The sequence below is a fragment of the Elephas maximus genome, chromosome 9 (assembly GCF_024166365.1).
Source record: "Elephas maximus indicus isolate mEleMax1 chromosome 9, mEleMax1 primary haplotype, whole genome shotgun sequence".
Taxonomy (NCBI): domain Eukaryota; kingdom Metazoa; phylum Chordata; class Mammalia; order Proboscidea; family Elephantidae; genus Elephas; species Elephas maximus.
This window is the reverse complement of record NC_064827.1, coordinates 49,684,261-49,701,642: the sequence shown is the minus strand read 5'-3', so window position 1 is coordinate 49,701,642 and position 17,382 is coordinate 49,684,261. Positions and strand designations below refer to the sequence as shown.

Genomic DNA, 17,382 nt, shown 5'->3' with positions numbered 1-17,382 from the left:
TCTATTTGTCTGTGTCTCTCTGGTGTCTACACAGGCCTGGCACCTAGTAGCCTTTTAGTAAATGTGTGAAGAGGTTGTGGAAACCAAACCCACAATTCTTTCTTCTGCCAAACTTCAATTTAGTTCTTAGTTTTCAGTTTAAATGCCTTTTTCTTTTCCTCTGAACTTCAATGATCCAAACTTCTCCTGCACCCAAATGATTATGGTTTTATGAAAATGCTCTGTGTTGCTCTAAGTGACCCCATACTCTTCGACACATAAACTGGATATAAAAGGATGACAAAAGTGAAAACAGTAAAATGTATAAAAAAGGACCCTAATCTATCAGTGTATTTATATTTTTTCTCAGAAAAAAAATAATTTTGAGAAACGCAACGCTTAATTTAGTCGGCTGTTCCATTCGGTAGCAACAGGGTGTGGTATACAGAGAAGCTTCGTCGGAAGAAGCCACCTGTTCTGTGAAATGCGTGGTGCAGTAACCGCCTCAGAGCTGGGCAAGTTGGGGTGTCTGGCTCCCCAACCCACCTCTCCCTGCCCAGGAGGAAAAAGGGATCGTGCATAAGACCTACCTGGAGGGTATCTTGCGCGCTGAATGGTTGTGCTGGGGGTCTTTCCAGCAGAGGCTGAGGGTGGAGGAGGTGGGGATGTCCGGGGAGGCGAAGCGGCGGCGGTGCTGCCCGGTTCCGCTGAGGGTGCAGTCTCAGGGCCCGGGCTCACCGGGCTGTGCTCTTCCACAGTGGGCTCTGCGGGCACCGGGAAAGGGGGCAGAGGTCACAGTGAGGCCAGGGTAGGCCTGGGGTAGCTACAATCGGGGGCTGGAGGGGGCCTCTAGAAATGCTGTGTTAATTACAAAGAATTAAGAGGGTAAGGAGGCAGTGCTTAAGAGGACCTGCGTCCCTTGGCAATAAAACATTACATTGCCGCGGGGAAGCAGCGGAAAGGTGTCTGCACTCAATGCACTCACTGCCGTTTTGTGGCACCTGGGCTGTGGCTAAAAAATATGCAGCCAGTAGTCGCCCAGAAATTATTTCTGTGGCCTCACAATTTGTTCAAAGCTCGCAAAGACAGGAAAGCTGAAGACAGACAGAACACTTGAAGAACGAGTTCCGCCCGAATTCGGGGGTCTGTGGGTGTGCACGAGCGGAAAATAGCTATTTTCCAACTCCGCCCGCCCCCAACCCCTCAAATACAAATTTTACACGTTGCATAGGAAATGCACAAGGTCCAGAACGAATGCATGAATACCCGGAGGAATTATGAAAGTCTGCGCTTTGCATTCTAAATGCTAATGGTGCTTTGCTTCTATTAGCCGCAAGTTTCGGGGGCCAGGGGTCAAGCAAACAAAAGGGCACAGTGGAAATGAGGCCCGCGCTGAAAGCAAGGCAACGAGGCAGACGGCCCTCGCGGGTGGTGGGGCGGGAGGAGGGAGGCCCCCGGCACCCAGCCGGTGGCGGCCCCGAAGGTGGGCGGTTTCGAGGCTCACGCCCACCCCGGCCCAGAGGGGGCACATTCCGGAGCGCGCTGAGGACGGCTCCTGGGCGAGCGTCTCTTCGCACAGCCGCAGCGGAACTTTATAGCTGAAAGCGACGGTCGGCGGACTTTGGGGAAGGCTCCGGCGGCCCCAAACTCCGGCCTGTAGCGCCCCCTTTGCCCGGACCTACTCACAGCTCGAGGGGTGGGAACGTGGAGACGAAAAACCCCAATACCTTGGGGTGTGCGGGCCGGTAGGGTCGTGTAAGTTTCATTCCCCGCCGCCCTTGCGCCCCCGGGCTTGCCTGCAGGAAGAGAGAGCGGGGCCGGAGCCCCCGGGTCAGGGAAACGCCGCCTTAACGCTCTCGACGGCCAGGAAACGGGGATTCCCTTGCAACCCCAACCCCAGCCACAGTTGCTCCGACGGAAAGCTTGTGCTCGCTCCAGCGCGCGTACCGGCTAACCTCCCCACTGTGCAGCGTGCGCTACCCGCCCCGCCCGCATCTTCAATGGGGGTCTCCAGGAACACCCCCGCCCCGCCACCGCCAGTAGGTGCCCTCCTTCCCCCTTTCCCCGGGGGCCTTTCAAATGGAGACTTTCTCCGAGGGGAGGCCTCTGATTCGGGTCGCGTCTCCCCAAGCAATGGGTTCCCCTCGAGCGCCCAGCGCCTGCTGGAGAAAGCCCACCACCTTCCTACCGCTAAACCTAGCGTCTCCCGGCTCTCTCCGCCCCCCAAACGGCCGGTTACCTAGGCAAAGCCTCCGCGCCTGGAAACACGTTCAGCCGTGCCGGCTCGCGGCCGCCGGGGCTGGGAGCACAGAGCCTCGAGGTTGTAAATTAGGAAGAAATAACTACCTCTGTCAAAGCCCCTTTCTTTCTCGTGTGCAGACGAAAGGAACACCCCCGTGTTCCCCTCCCGGCGGTAAAGTGTGTGGAGGAAACCGTGAAATGCACCATTGTGACCCGGACTCCTCCGCGGAGTTTCCAACCCTGGGGGGCGGGGACCGAGGTTGGGCGGGGGCTGGAGGAGTGGAGGAGCGACCGACAGAAAGGGAAAGACAGAGATTCTCAGAAAAGACCGAGGGAGACGGCGACAAACCGCGGGGAGAATTTCTGCGAGCGCACAGTCCCAGGAGAGGGGGTAGGTGGGTGCGAGGGGGAGGGAGAAGGTGAGGAGGCTCCTGTGGACTAAGGAGTCTTTGATATTCACATTACGCACTTCTCGTTCAGCTAAGATAAACTCGCATAAACTCTAACTTCATTCATTGTATCCAGTAGCCCTGTTGGGCAGCTTTTACTTTCTCTGAGTTCTATCAAATATTTCTCCGTCGTGGTTAAAAGGGAGGTTCAGGGTTGGATTCGCGATGAAATAACTAAACGACTCCCTGTACCTCTCTCCCAGCACCCTAAGGCCCTGAGAAAACAGCCTGAGATTTCTCATAACCAAACTTCCTTACAGCTTTTCCCTGTGGAGAATCCGGAGGTAGAGTCAAAAGGCAATCTCCAAGAACGTTTTTTGGAATCTAGGAACAAATGCATTCTCCCTCACGACTGTCCTGAAGCCTCCAACAGGTTCTAGAGGTGCCTCTGGAAGGCAATCTCTCTGGCTGCGATCGCTTGACCACTCTCCGCTCACGACCGATCTTTTTCTACTGAGAGTAAAACACTCGGAGCAACTTCTCCAAAGGCGCCGAGTTCTACCAGTTAACAGGAAACCATTACTTTCCCACACCGAACCAAGGCCAGGAGGAGAGGGACACGGTTCCCACGAGTGTCTGGGCGCCGGAGTCAGCAATTACACCCGATTACCTCCGAAGGGAAAAGTGTAAACGGGCAAGTCGAGGACGCCGGCAGACGTGCCTGGCGGAGTCCCAGGCTCATTTCCATGCAATAAGGCACATTCCTACAATTACGCCCGCTTTCCTGGGATTCTCCGAGCGCATCTGCAAATACAGCCGCCGCTGCCCCGGCCCGTTCCCTCCTAAGCTCACTCCCAGTCAACTAGCTCCGGAGTCACCGCTAGATACCTTAACTTGGACCCACCAGAGCCCCTGTTTTCAATCCTACTTAAAAGGTAGGAAAATTACTGCCATTTATCACCGGAGCTGCAACTCCCTGCCGCTGCCGCCGCCGCCGCCGCCGCAGCCGAGAGCATCATTACCATGACAACTAGAGCCGAAATACCCTGAATTACATCGCTGGAGCTGCTACTGCACAAACCCCGGTCCTCCTCTTTGTTAGAGGCTTTCACCTCTCCGGATTGGGGGGGGGGGGGGGAGGAATCCCACGCGCTCCAAAGATACCCACGGGACGGCTCCGGGGGAAAAGTTTCAAATAAGAACCCACCGGCCGCGAGGCCAGCAAAGCTGGTGCTGGGAGGCGAGGGGGAAAACCCCACACTCAAAGTTGTCAATTTCAGGAGCTACGCTCCCCATCGCGCCAACTTTTTAGCAAGTCCCCCTATTAAGTAGGCGAATGTCATACGTACTTGAGTGCTGTGGCGATTCCGTCTTTAGAGCGAGTTTCTAGAGAGCTACCCCAAAATCTGCACTGACGAGGGGTCAGGGGGTCGCAGCTGCTGTCCGGGAAGAGCTGCCGTGTATAAGCCCAGCGGCTCCCAGAGGCTGTGAGAGGCTGGCGGGGGATGCTGCGATCCCGACTCATGGGAGAGCGCGGCCGAAGGGTTCCGCGGGCGTCCTGTCTCTGGCTGCGACCAAAGGGGAGGATGCCGCCGCCGTTCCCACCTCCACGGCCACCGCCGGCGCTGTCAGCGTTGCAAAGTGAGCCCGGGAGGGGCGTCCGGCTACGGCGCCGCGCTGCACCGGCGAGGGCGCTGGGCTGGAGGGGTGTGAGCGCGCGGGAGAGAGTGGAGTGTGTTTGCTGAGCGTGTGTGCGCGCGTGTGTCTGTGTGTGCGAGTGAGGGAGCGGGTGTGAGCGTGTCTGTGTATGGGGAGCGGAGGAGGAGCAGGAGCTGAAGGGGTGGGGGGCGGGAGGCAGGAGACTCCGCTCTCCCGGCTGCGCGTTCGCTCGCTCTCTCGGCACGTCATTTATGCCACAGGAGCCCTAGCGGCCTCTCCATAGAGTGCCTGGAATGCGAGACGTCAATGTGACGCCATGGGACGCTACGTCACCCTCCTCCTCCCTCTGGCCCAGCCGGTTCCGCGTGTGCGAGGGAGGGTGTGTGAATACGTGTGCGCGCGCGCGCGCGTTCCCCGGCCATTCGCACGTCTGCACAATGGAAACTGCGCGGCACAGCCCGCCTTGGCCCGGGGGCTTTTCTGACCCGCGCTGCCAACCCCTTTGCGGCGGCGCTGCTGGTTTCGGCGCTCGTCTGCTGGAGGGTGCAGCGGCCAGCCGGCGGGTCAGGCGGGACCGCCCGCCCAGCTGTCAGGCTCGGGTGGAGTAGAGTTGGAGGAGTGCTTCTGGCGTTCCTCCGAGGCTGCCCCGAGGCAGGGAGCCAGGGCGAGGGGGTAAGGGAGAGGGCAGCGCTTCCGAAAGGGAAGGCTCCGCCAGCCAGCTTCTCTGAGTGACCTGGCAGACGGTGCAGAAGTCAGGCACCAGCCCGAAGACTCCCGAAGGTGCAGCTGCGCTTTCCTGGTGCAAGGGTTCTCAAACTGTTAATGTCTCTTCGGCCCTGTGGGACAAGGTTGACGCCCCTCCCCCTCCCATCATTTGCGGGGTGCAAGTTTCTCATAGCGATGAAGAGGACTCCAGGGATAAGGTTTTATTTGTGTACATTTACGGTTACGGCGTGGGTTTCCTAACTGGACACATTATAACCCAACGAAGTGCACAGCCATCACCCCCGCGCGCGCTGCAGCAGAAACTACTTAATGTGTATAAAACAAATACACACGTGTTGAACAGCTGAGTAGGTCTGACTGTTGCAAACCATCCTCCCCCCCCACTAGAAATTGAACTCACAGCTCGCACTTTCACTTTTTGATGGCTGTAGACGGGTCCCCCCTCCTATCTTCCAAATTAAACATTTCGAAATCAATCAACAGAAGTTATTAGTCAGTCCCTCGCTAGGGGTTTTGCTCTGGTCTCCTGAAACACATTTGTCATGAAATGGTGTGCTGAAAGCCTGGGCGACTGTGTGAGGGAGAGCAATTTCTTCCTGGAAATGATGAATTTGAGTGTGGATTTTTTTTGCTCAAAACAAAAACAAAAATTCACCAAAGTTAAAGTATCTCCTACTTCCAAAGGTTGCTTCTGAGTGAAAACAACTTCTTTCAGAAATTAATTTTTGAGGAGGCGAAAATATTTGCGTGAAGTAATACAGACGTGGTCCCCATCTAGTCCGCTTGAATCAGATGTTACACTTTATTTCTTTGACCTGTTATAATCTTTGAGTGTGTGTGTGTGTGTGTGTGTGTGTGTGCTTGGGAGGGGCGGAGTTGGGGGAGGATCCCATTGCTGAAGGCACAAGTTTCAGAATCGAAGAAGGGTCGACCTAGAACCAGAAACTTGAAAACAAATTTGTATACAAATATAAAACACATGTATGTTTCTTCACCTCCACTTCTACTTCAGACAGAGGGTAGTGTGGAGAAGACCGTGGGAGGATGCTCCGAAAGTTGACCCAGCTTAGAAGACCCGAGCTTCTGCACTGTCGCGGGTCCCAATCCAGTCTTGGAAGGAAGGAGGGCGCTCCTACATTGTATCCATTGAAAGGCTGGAGGGGGGAGCAGGACCTGGAGCCGCTCCGCGCTGACGCACGCAAGGCGCGTGATTGACGCAGGCGATGTTACTAAATTCGGCGGTTGGCCTGGCCCCGCCGCCGGCGCGCGCTGCAGATAGCAGAGTAGGTTCCCCTCGGTCACCCCCGCCCCTTCTCCATTCAGCGCTGCCCCGCGCGGGGCGGGGCTGGCCGGGCGGGGCTCACGGGGCGGGGCGGGGCGGGGCGCGGCGGGGCGGGCGCGCGGCCGCGCCGGGATCCGGCCGAACCAAATACAGTATAGTCGGGCCTGGCTATTTTTAGCCGGGCCTCAAGCGCGAGCGCGCCGCGCGAGGGGGCGCCCTGACCCCGCGGGAGTGCGGAGGGGGCGGGGGCGGAGTCGCCATCTTGGGCTCCGCCGTGCCCTGTCCGATGACCCGCGACGCCGGTTCGGGGTCGGCGCCGGGGGTCGGGGTGAGTGAGTGTGAGGTGTGGGAGAGAGGGGGGCGCGGGACGGCTCTCCCTCTCTCCCGTGTGCCGGCTGCGGCGTGCGAGGCGTGTGAGGCGTGTGAGGCGCGGTGGCGCGGGCGAGGCGGCCGGGCGCGCGGCCGGCGGGCTGTGCGTGTGAGCGTGTGGGACGGTGATCCCCGGCCGCTGCTAGGCCCGGCTGTCCCGCCACCCGGCAGCCCGGCCGGCCCGGAGTCGCGTGGGGGCGGAGCCGCCCGCGGTCGCCGCTTCCTGAGAGCCGGGGATACCCCTCCCGGACGTCACGGAGGAGCCGAGGCGGCGGTGGCGGCCCGGGGCTCATCCTGCACTTGCATCACGGGTGCGGCAGCAGCTGCTGTTGCTCCTTTGTGGCTTTTTCCCTGTTGAGTAACTGCTTTGTTAACTGAAAATACCATGACGGGCCAGTGTGATCACCAGCTCCAGACCTCAAAGAAAGTGAAGCTGTCAGGCAAGAAGAGGGAGACTCCCCCCGCCGGCTGCGATGGTATCTGGTGGGTGGGTGTGTAGAGAAGCATTTGACAGTTTCCACGTATTACTTCTTGCCTAACTCTTCACCCCTAAGAAGGTTTAAAAATACTTTTATTTCCATGCTGTAGAAATTTAATCGGTGTTCTGCACCCCACCCATTCCCCCTTCAGTTTAAAATCTTATGCAGAGCTGGAATGACTGTATATCAGGAACCCTAAAATTAGGTACAGTTTTTTTTTTAAGGGAAAAATGACATTTTCCAACGATTGTCTTGAATAAGCTACACCTTTAAAAGTTTATCTGTAAAAGGCCCTTGCCCACTTTGAGCAGTTATGAAGCTACAAATCAAGTTTGTTCATATGAATTGGACTCAGTGATAGTTTCAAACACGTGGCCTTGTTTACCTTAAAAAAAAAAAAAAAAATCCATCCTTGGCTGAGAATCTCTCTCCAGGTAAAGCATTTCCCTCTTCGGGTGAGTGTGTCTTTCTCGACATCTATCTTGGTTAATTCTGTGCTCCTGCTCCCCTCCGCCGTTTTCCTGCCTGAGCAGACGGGCCACCAATCCGTGTTTCTTGGCTGCTCTGTTCAGCTGAGGGCTGTTGTCTGACCACGCTGAGCCAATCCACGTGTTCCTGGTTTAGTGCTCTTTTGGGTAGAAAGCTGGACTGACAGTTGGAGAAATTCCAGTAGTCACTGATAGGTGGCAACTTATTTTGCACTCAGAAGATCATGGAAGCAAAGATAAAGCTCTCTTATGAAGAGACTCCATACTGTGCTTATATCCTAGGTCCCTAAACATGAGTTTTGTTAGGTGAACTTGAAAGGAATTAATTCCCCTCCATTTATTTTTCCAAATTAATGTCCATTGCTCTATAACTTTTCAAAAGTCAAATTTCCTAGAAATCAGGCATTGCATTCTGTAAGGCATATGAAATATGACCATTTCAGCAATTTAAATTATCTTTTGATCACAATATTTTTCATTAAGTGGAACAATATTTTATAAGTAAGTCCTTCCTTTTTTGGAAATCAAATAGAATAAGGCTACTTTAAATCTGTGAAATGTTGAAAACTTACCTGGTTCAGTCCTTTTTCTAGAAGAGGGACATTCATGTGTGACCTAGTTTACACACACAAAGCAGAGAAAGCAGTTTCTGCTTTCCTAATACTTAGGGCAGCCAATCTGTTAAAAACTCTTTACAGTGTGAGGAAAGGTGAAATAAAAATTCCAAGCCAGAAGTTGTTACCTAAAGTGGAAATAGAGAGGAAAAGTAAAAGAATTGTGTGTAAATCCAAGTCTGTTCTACAATCAGTGTAGAAGTTACATACTATATTTAAGGTGCTTGTATAAAATTTGGTTACTTCAGTTTACATTGATTTATGCACTTAAGATATATCTGGCCCAGGAACCTGGAACTGCTGTAATGCTTTTCTGTCTGGTCTGTCTACATACTATCCGTTATTGATCTTGTCATTGCTAGATGAATCTTCCTAAAATGTGGATTTTGTTATTTCACATTCACGCTCGTAAGTCTTCAGCAGCTGGATGTTGTCTCTAAATAAAACTCAGAGGTTTCCACATTCTGGCCTCTTTTTTTTTTCCTCACAGAATTTCTCTCTTGTAGTCACACTGGTATCTTTATTGTTCTTCAAACATCCTTTCAACTTCCCACATTTACTTATAGTTTTCCCTTTTATAAAATTCACTTCTTCCCCTTCTCTGAAATCTTACCCTTCCTGTAAAATTCAGCTCAAGAAGTGAACTCCGATTGTGTGCTAGTCTTTCATGAAGTTCTTATTTTTACTGCCTTCTTTTTGTACTGCTGTCAGAATATATACTTCAGAAACGTGCCCCACACGTCTTTGAGATTTCTGTGGCACCTAAGAATGTTCAGCAAAGGTGGTAAATATCTGTAAAATATTCCCCCATCTAAATTTCAGTGTGAATAGATAGCAGTCGTAATATAATGTAAGTGACAAATTACATGGATTAGGAAATTTTTGGCATGAGTGGGTATATATAAGAGCATACATTTGTTGTTTTCTTTACCTCAACTTTGGATACTCCTAATTGAGTATAATCTTGTCAAGGTGCCCGTCACAAGCCCAGACAGCTGCACTGTGATACAAAGAAACGGTAGTTTGGCTTGTACTTGTTATATCTGCGTAGGAAGATTTGCTATGATTTTTTTTTCCCCCGGTAGACTTTTGATTTGACTCTTATTCTGCCCACATTCCCCCTTTTATTTGTACTTTCTCTTATGCTGCTTCCTCTCAATGATGAACTGGATGCTGTAGCCTAGGAAATGTTAATAGCAACTTCTTTTAGAAAAATGGAAGGTTTAGAAAATTGAGAACCATGACATCTTTGTATAACCAGCTGCTAAGTAGTTCAATATAAAAATCTTTGAAATTTGTTTCCTTTCCAAAATATGTTTAAATTGATTTGTGCGACACTATTATATGCAGAGGTAAACTGGGCAAAGAGATTTTGAAACTATGATGATTTGTTAGAATTTTTAGGTAGAGACCCATATGACTTGGAATATTAACATTTACTTTAACATGGAATAAGTAATAGATCACAAAAGACTTTCCATATTATAGAAAAATTTCAAAAACAGTAAAAACCTGAGATGAAAAATTACTTAATAATGTAAGTGCTAATAATATTTTTAAATCTCATTAAATAATATTTTTTACATCCCTTGGTAATAATAATAGTCAGGACAGGCTTGCAGTCTGGTTAAAAAGAGAGTTTATTTCTCAGTCATGTTTTTCCTAATTGCTGGTAAACTCTGGAAGACCACAGTAATTTGGGGGAGAAAAGTTATTACTCATTTGTGATAATCAAGTCAGGGTATTATTTATGCTTATGAAATAAGATCTGCATTTCTGCTAGAGCCGATGGATGAGGTAAATACCTCTTCCCACATATAATTGGCATAATCCTTTTCTATCACCCAGCTCTGAAAAAAATATGATTACTTGACATGTACAAGTTCAGTTCCTTTAGCATATTCTCCAAGAATGAGATGGATGTTACAAAGAGCACTGGACTGTGTCTCAGAGGCCTGAGACAGGCTTTGCTGCTATTAAATTATACAACCGTGGAAAGCTTAATCTTTTGGGGGCCTAAATATCATCATCTGTAAAATGAAGTGTTAGGCTCACCGTGTGATCTTTAAGGTTCTAAAGTTGAATGCATTTTTTGGGCCGATTAAATATTGTGAGTAATGAGTCAGCTCTGCCCTGGTCTTCTAAGTCACTACCTGATTACAGGGTAAGGAGACTATGAACTCTTTAGTATAACAAGTGTGCTATTGGTAGTAATGTTGGCAATTAACTGTAGCCATTGAGAGGAATCGTGGTGGCTGGAGAGAGTTAACGTACGGCCTTCTGTCCCTAACAAGGAAATGAGTTGAAACCTGGATAGTCCGAAAGTCATTTTATATTTAGCTTTGGAATTTGTTTTTGGACATTCATTTGAATATGGATGAGTCACAGATTGACCTCATACAAATTAACACACTTACATTGGGGTGGATTCTGTTGTTTGCTCCTCTTCAATTTCTTTCTGCTCCTTGTAAACCATTTCTTCTTAAGCATAGTGGCCAAGCTAGAACTGTCCTTTTTTTTTTTTTTTTACTTTTTCCTAGGCAAGGACTGCTGGTGGTGGAGTTGCAAATCTTTACATCTTCTTTCAGAATGTGAGTAGATAAAGTGAAATGTTGAGAAGGCAGAGCATAAGGAAAGTACCAAATAGGTAGTAAGTTGAAAAAATGTTAGCAGAGTAAGCAGGGAGAATACAATAAATTCTGTTTGCAAATTTGTGAGGTTTGCAGTTAGATACTTTGTGGATAAACAAGTGCTGACTTTATAGGCCCTGAGAAGTATCTGAATTTTCACATGTTGAAAGTTTATGTATTAAGTTAGGTTTGGATGGTAAAAACATGATTTGGCCATTAATTTAATTTGGGTTATTTCTTAAATGCCTGCCCTGCATATTTAAGTATCTAGTTTCCTGTTTAGATCATATAGTTAGTAACTGATTCTGATTTTTTAGTATAATACATTTTCCAGTATTCCGCATGTTTATAGTTCACTACTGGAAAAATTCCTCCCCAACATCTGTTCTGAATTAGTTCCCTTTTCCAGTTATGTTTTCCTGTTTTGTCAGTTGTGATCAGAATAGAAAGTCATATTTTAAAGATTTCTGCTATTTCAGTTTAATAAAATCAAAATAAGCTATCACATTTTCTAATTTTCTGAAAATGATTGCCTTATTTTAAATTCACATGTTTTTAGTAAAACCACAATACATTTTTGTGCTTTTTTTTAAGCAATAGAATAATCTGGATAAAATTTAAAATCAGTTTAGTATAGCTAAATGTTTATAAGCATTTTATAGCTGTCAAATTGACTTTTTAGTGACTTTCCTGTATTTCAAAAATTTGTTGAGAAGGGCTTCTATTTTCTCAAAATCTTTTAAAATGTCTTCTTGTTTAAAACATGGTAGACATTCTCTTTGGGCTGAATATTCTTGGCCATGAATTTATTGAACACGTAGAACACTTCTTGGCACAGAGTAGGTGCTCACTAAATATTTGATGAGTAAATGAAACCAGTTTTCAAGAAGCTGTGTTTAAAACATTTTCTTCATCCCAACCAGCCTGGTGGCCTTATTAATTTTTCTGAGATAGTTTTACTCAAAGATTAGTGAAGGAGAAGCAGAGAAGTCCTGCTCTCCATCATTGTGCTGGTGCTATTACACTGCTCGGTCCATTACAGCTCGTTTGCAGAACTACAGAGATTCCAGTTGCCCATGTTGAGAGCAGAACCCCTGAGTACCACTCTGTGACATCTGTGTTTGAGCTAAGAACAAATTCAGGTATCCTACAGAATTATTGCACCACCTGTTGACCCCAGACACTTGCAAGATTAATCTCTGGCCTGTTTTTTTATTTGGATGTGCCCTTTTTGCTATGATGCTTTCCCAAGATTGTGTTCTTCCCTCTTCACTATCTGTCCACTGGGCATATGTAACCTGTTCATCAGTGAGCTCTTTGCCCCTGGTCATCAGATTGCCAACTGTAACCCTCACTTTGCATTCTAGCTTTGGATGCCACTATTCAAGGTCTACAAGTGCCCAGTCATTTGTCTACTTTCTATCACCATAGACTGAGGAACCCAAGTGTAGAATGTTCACTGAGAACTTGACTTATATCTACTTAAAAAATTTAAATATTTTAATTTTGAAAAGGTAATACGTTCATGATTCAAACAGCAAAACATTTAGAAATGAAAAATCTTCTTTCATCCCTGATCCCCATCTACTTCATTCCCATCCTTCCATAATCTTTAAATGCATAGCCAAGCCAATACAAATTCTGTTTTCCCTTCTTTTTTTATACAAATGAAAGCTTATCATATGCATTGTTCTGCCTTTTTCACTTAACAACGAATCTTGGAGTTCTTTCCTTATAGTGGAAAAGTATCCAAGATATATTTCATTTAACAGTGTGTCTTGGAGATCCAGTCCTTATGTATCATTGTGTGGATATATAATAACTTATTTAACCAGTCTCATACTAGTAGGCATTTGAGAAATTTTCAGTCTTTTTCTATTACCAACAATGCTTCAATATGTACTTTTGTTACATAGATTATTTCACCCCCTTGCAAATATATTTGTGGCATAAATTCCTAGAAGTGGATTTGCTGGAGGGTATGTACCATAGTAGTGTGATGCCATTATTATCACCAGTTGCCATCAGTCAGCTCTGACTCACGGTGACCTCATATGTGTCAGAGTAGAACAGTGCTCCACAGCGTTTTCAATGGCTGATTCTTTGGTAGTAGATTGCCAGGTCTTTCTTCTGAGGCACCTCTGGGTGGACTTGAACCTCCAGCCTTTTGGTTAGCATCTGAGTGCATTAACTGTCCCACCCAAGGACCCCAGTAGTTTGATAAAAAGCAAAATAACCAAACCCGTTGCCATCAAGTCGGTTCTTACCTATATCTTCTTCCCTAGATGACAGAGTAGAACCACCCCATATGGTTTCCAAGGAGCGGCTGGTGGATTTGAACTGCCAACGTTTTGATTAGCAGCAGTATCACTTAAACACTGCACCACCAGGGCTTGATAGGTACTGCCAAATTACCCTCTGTAGGGGTTGTACAATTTATACCCTCACCAGAAATGTATGACAGTGTCTAGTTAGCCATATTCTTGCCAATAAAATGTGTTATTGAACTTTTGGATATTTTCCAATCTGATGGGTGAAAAATGGTATCTTAATATAATTTTTGGAGCTATTGTTGCACAATGGTTAAAGCTCTCAGCTGATAACAAATAGGTCAGCATCTCAAACCGCAGGAGAAAAGACTTGGCAATGTGCTTCCAAAAGAGTACTGTCTAGGAAACCCTATGGGGGAGTTCTACTCTGTCATATAGGGTTGCTATGAGTTGGAATCGACAGCACACAACAACAGTTTAATTTTAATTTGTATTTTTCTTATGAGTGAGTTTGAACATTTTTCATATACTTAAGCACATTTCTAGTTCTTTTTTCTATGATCTCTCTCTTAAATCTTTTGCCTACATTTCCTCCCTGTCTTAGTCATCTAGTGCTGCTATAACAGAAATACCACGAATGGATATCTTTAACAAAGGCAAGTTCATTCTCTCACAGTCCAACATCATAATAAATGGAGAAACTATTGAAGTTGTCAAGTATTTCATTTTACTTGGATCCACAACCAACGTCCATGGAAGCTGCAGTCAAGAAATCGAATGATGTGTTGCATTGGGCAAATCTGCAAAAGACCTGTTTAAAGTGTTAAAAAAGCAAAGATGTCACTTTGAGGACTGAGGTGCGCCTGAGCCAAACCATGGTATTTTCAGTCACCTCACATGCATGTGAAAGCTGGACAGTGAGTAAGGAAGACCGAAAAAGAATTGATGCGTTTGAATTATAGTGTTGATGAAGAATATTGAATATACCATGGACTATAAGAAGACTGAACAAATCTGGCTTGGAAAAAGTACAGCCAGAATACTCCTTAGATGTTAGGATGGTAAGACTGTCTCAGGTACTTTGGACACGTTATCAGGAGGGACCAATCCCTGGAGAAGGACTTCATGCTTGGTAAAGTAGAGAGTGAGCAAAAAAGAGGAAGATCCCCAATGAGTTGGATTGTCACAGTGGTTCCAACAATGAACTCAAGCACAGCGATGATTGTGAAGGTGGCGCGAGACTGAACAATGTTTTGTTCTGTTGTACATAGGGTTGCTATGAGTTGGAAGTGACGCGATGACACCTAACAATAGCAGTTGCATTTGTCTTTTATGACTACTGGATTTTGTGTCATAGTTAGGAAAGCTCTCCCCAGTCCAAGGTTATATAAAAGAATTCTGTGTGTTTTCTTCTGTTACTTTTATGGTTCCATATTTTACATTTAAATTTTTGATCCCTTTTTCTTAGTGTGTGCTATGAGGATAGATCCAGCTTTATTTTTTTTCCAACCAGCTACTCAGTTGCCCCACCACCGTTCATGAATAGGCCACTTCTACATTATTTCTCTATATTGAGTCACCTACTTTGCTATGGTTGAATGTGAATACAGTTCTCCTTTCCTTCCTGCAGAACCCCCTCTTTCATGGCCAAGATGCTATCTTCCAGCTTTCCTCAGAAAAACCAACAGCCTAGCAGCCTCTTAGTATTTGATGAATACAGGCTGCTCAGAAGGTACTCTAGCATTTTCCATGGAGCAATAACTGGTTAAAAAGAAATTCTAACTAGAAGCAGTTTCTGGAGAAGACTATTCCACTCAGAGATGTCTTCTACCTCTCTCTAGCAGTGCTACCCCAGCTAAGCTAAATGTCCACCACCTGGGTTCTTCATTCCTGCGGCAGACCAATTCTGATTGCTCCCTTCTATGTTCCATGTAAATTCACATTGTCTTCCACCTCTACTTTGTTGGACAGTCTGGGATATTATCCACTGTAATTTAGGATAAGAACCATCATATGCCAAAAAAAAAGTCATGCTGGATTCTCCGTCATGCGATGGCCAGCTCCAGAATGTAATTTAATGGGAAAGTGGTTGTGGATGAGTGATTTTGGGAAACTGCCTCCTCAATTTGAAGCTTAAGCAAATTAAGTTTTTTTGTTTTGTTTTGTTTTTCCATCTAGAGAACCTAGGGAAAACTTATGGGATGGTGTCCAGGCAGACAGATGAAATTGAATTTACTTGGTATCTTTACTGGCTTTCTCTAAGCTAAATGGGCTAGGTTTACAGTCCTCCATAAAATACTTCCTACCACTTTTCAACCATTGCCCCAGACAATCTTTCCCTCCTAAACTTGTCTAGGCCATCTTTCCTGTTCTTTATTATCGAACTTACTTTGGATCCTATTTCTTATCTCTGTGTTCAGACTTTCTCCTACTGCTGTAGCAAACTCTTTGATTGATACCATTTTTAAAAATTGTGGTAAAATGTACACAACATAAAACTTGTCATTTTAACCATTTTCAAGTGTACAGTCCAGTGGCATTAATCATACTCACAAGGTTGTGCAACAGTTACCACCATTTGTTTCCAAAATATTTTCATCACCCCAAACAGAAACTCTGTCCCATTAAGCAATAACTTCCTATCCCTCCATCCTCTGAGCCCATGGTAACCATTAACCTACTTTTTGCTGTATGCATTTATCTATTCTAGATATTTCACATAAATGGGATCATACAATATTTGTCTTTTTGAGTCTAGCTTATTTCACTTAGCATAATGTTGAAGCATGTATTAGAATTTCATTCCTTTTTATGGCTGAATAATATTGCATTGTGTGCGATACCATATTTGTTTACCCATTCATCTGTTGATGAACACATGAATTCCACCTTTTGGCTATTGTGAATAATGCTGCAGTGAATAATGGTGTACAAGTATGTGTTTGAGTCCTTGCTTTCAAGTTTTTTGGGTCTGTATCCAGGTGTGGAATTATTGGGTCTGTAAACATGGCATGGTGGGGGTGTCTGACCTCTAACTTCGTGAGGGGGAAGGAGAATCAAGATCAACAGGCCAAGGCTGATTCCTGTGAGGCAGAGGTCAGACATACCTCCTCTCTCCAAACTTTTTACCAGCCTGACACCAATCATCCCTCCCAGAGCACCCTCTGCTTCTCTGCTGGGTTCGGTAATTCATTGCAATGGCCACACAGAACTCACAGACCTTGCTTACAGTTATGGGGTTTATTAGGGAAGTAACAGGTTACAATTCAGGATCAGGAACAATTCAGGATACAGTTTTTTGATCAGGACAACCTGCTCTCAGCTGTGTCTGCAAGCAGGCCTCTCTCTGGTCTTTGGCCCCTTGACCCTGTGGTCCATCAGCCTCTCAGTCCTCTCCTCTTGGGCTTCTTGGGCTGGCCCAGCCTCTGCTGTGCTCTGGCAAGTGTTACAAAGCTCTTTAGCTCCACCAGTGAGTACCCAGAGGCACCCTACTCCACCAGCAAGCCTCCTGCTTGAAGGTGCTCAGCTGTCTTGCTCCATGGGGCAGGAAGCCCACTGCTCCTGCTATCTTCTAGTTCTGCTGCTGCCATTTCTCTTTCGCCACTTTTCACTGTCTTCTGCCATCTCTGATGTTACAGCTCTCTATCTGTCCCCTGGGTGTAGGAGGTTCTCAGTGCAGAGACCCCAGGTCTAGAGGATGTGCTCCACTCCCAGCTATTCTTTTTGGTAGTAATGAGGTCCCCTGTTTCCACCTCAGATGGCTCATTTTAAGCCTACCAGGATGGCAAAACTGACCAATCCACTTGTTAGGGTTCCATACAACTTATTTGCATGGTCCTACCCCCATCACAGGGGTGCCATGCACTTTATTTGCATTATTGGCAAGCTGTCCAATCCCCTTGGTGGGCCATAAGCACCTTATTTGCATAGCCCCACCCAGTCATTTGGTGGGAGTTACAAGACCATGGTAAGAAAGGCCATATAAAAGTGATCCATCACACTGCAGAGTCACATAGTAGTTCTGTGTTTAAGTTTCTGAGGAACCACCAAACTGTTTTCCACAGAGGCTGCACCAGTTTACATTCCCACCAGCAATGGATGAGGGTTCCTATTTCTCTACATCCCACCAACACTTGTTATTTTCTTTTTCAAATAATAGCTGTACTAATGGGTGTTTAACTAACACCATTTCAACTTGTTTATTTTGACCAAGTTCAATTTAGTTGAAAGCAAACTGGTCAACTGAACAATTTGGT

General features: G+C 46.5%; 1 protein-coding gene across 2 annotated transcripts in view; it reads right to left on the bottom strand.

The window, feature by feature from the left end:
- Nucleotides 1-1,914, bottom strand: part of NR4A3 (nuclear receptor subfamily 4 group A member 3) — a 40,191-nt gene extending 38,277 nt beyond the window's left edge. The window contains exons 1-2 of one of the 2 annotated variants that reach the window (XM_049897280.1): nucleotides 1,707-1,914; nucleotides 570-743 (exon numbers count right to left, since the gene is read on the bottom strand). The gene's annotated coding sequence lies outside the window, so the exon portion shown is untranslated. Of the gene's footprint in view, nucleotides 1-569; nucleotides 744-1,706 lie in introns of those variants that run through there. The other variant, XM_049897278.1, reaches the window with a different exon arrangement.
- Between the last annotated feature and the right edge of the window lie 15,468 nt (nucleotides 1,915-17,382).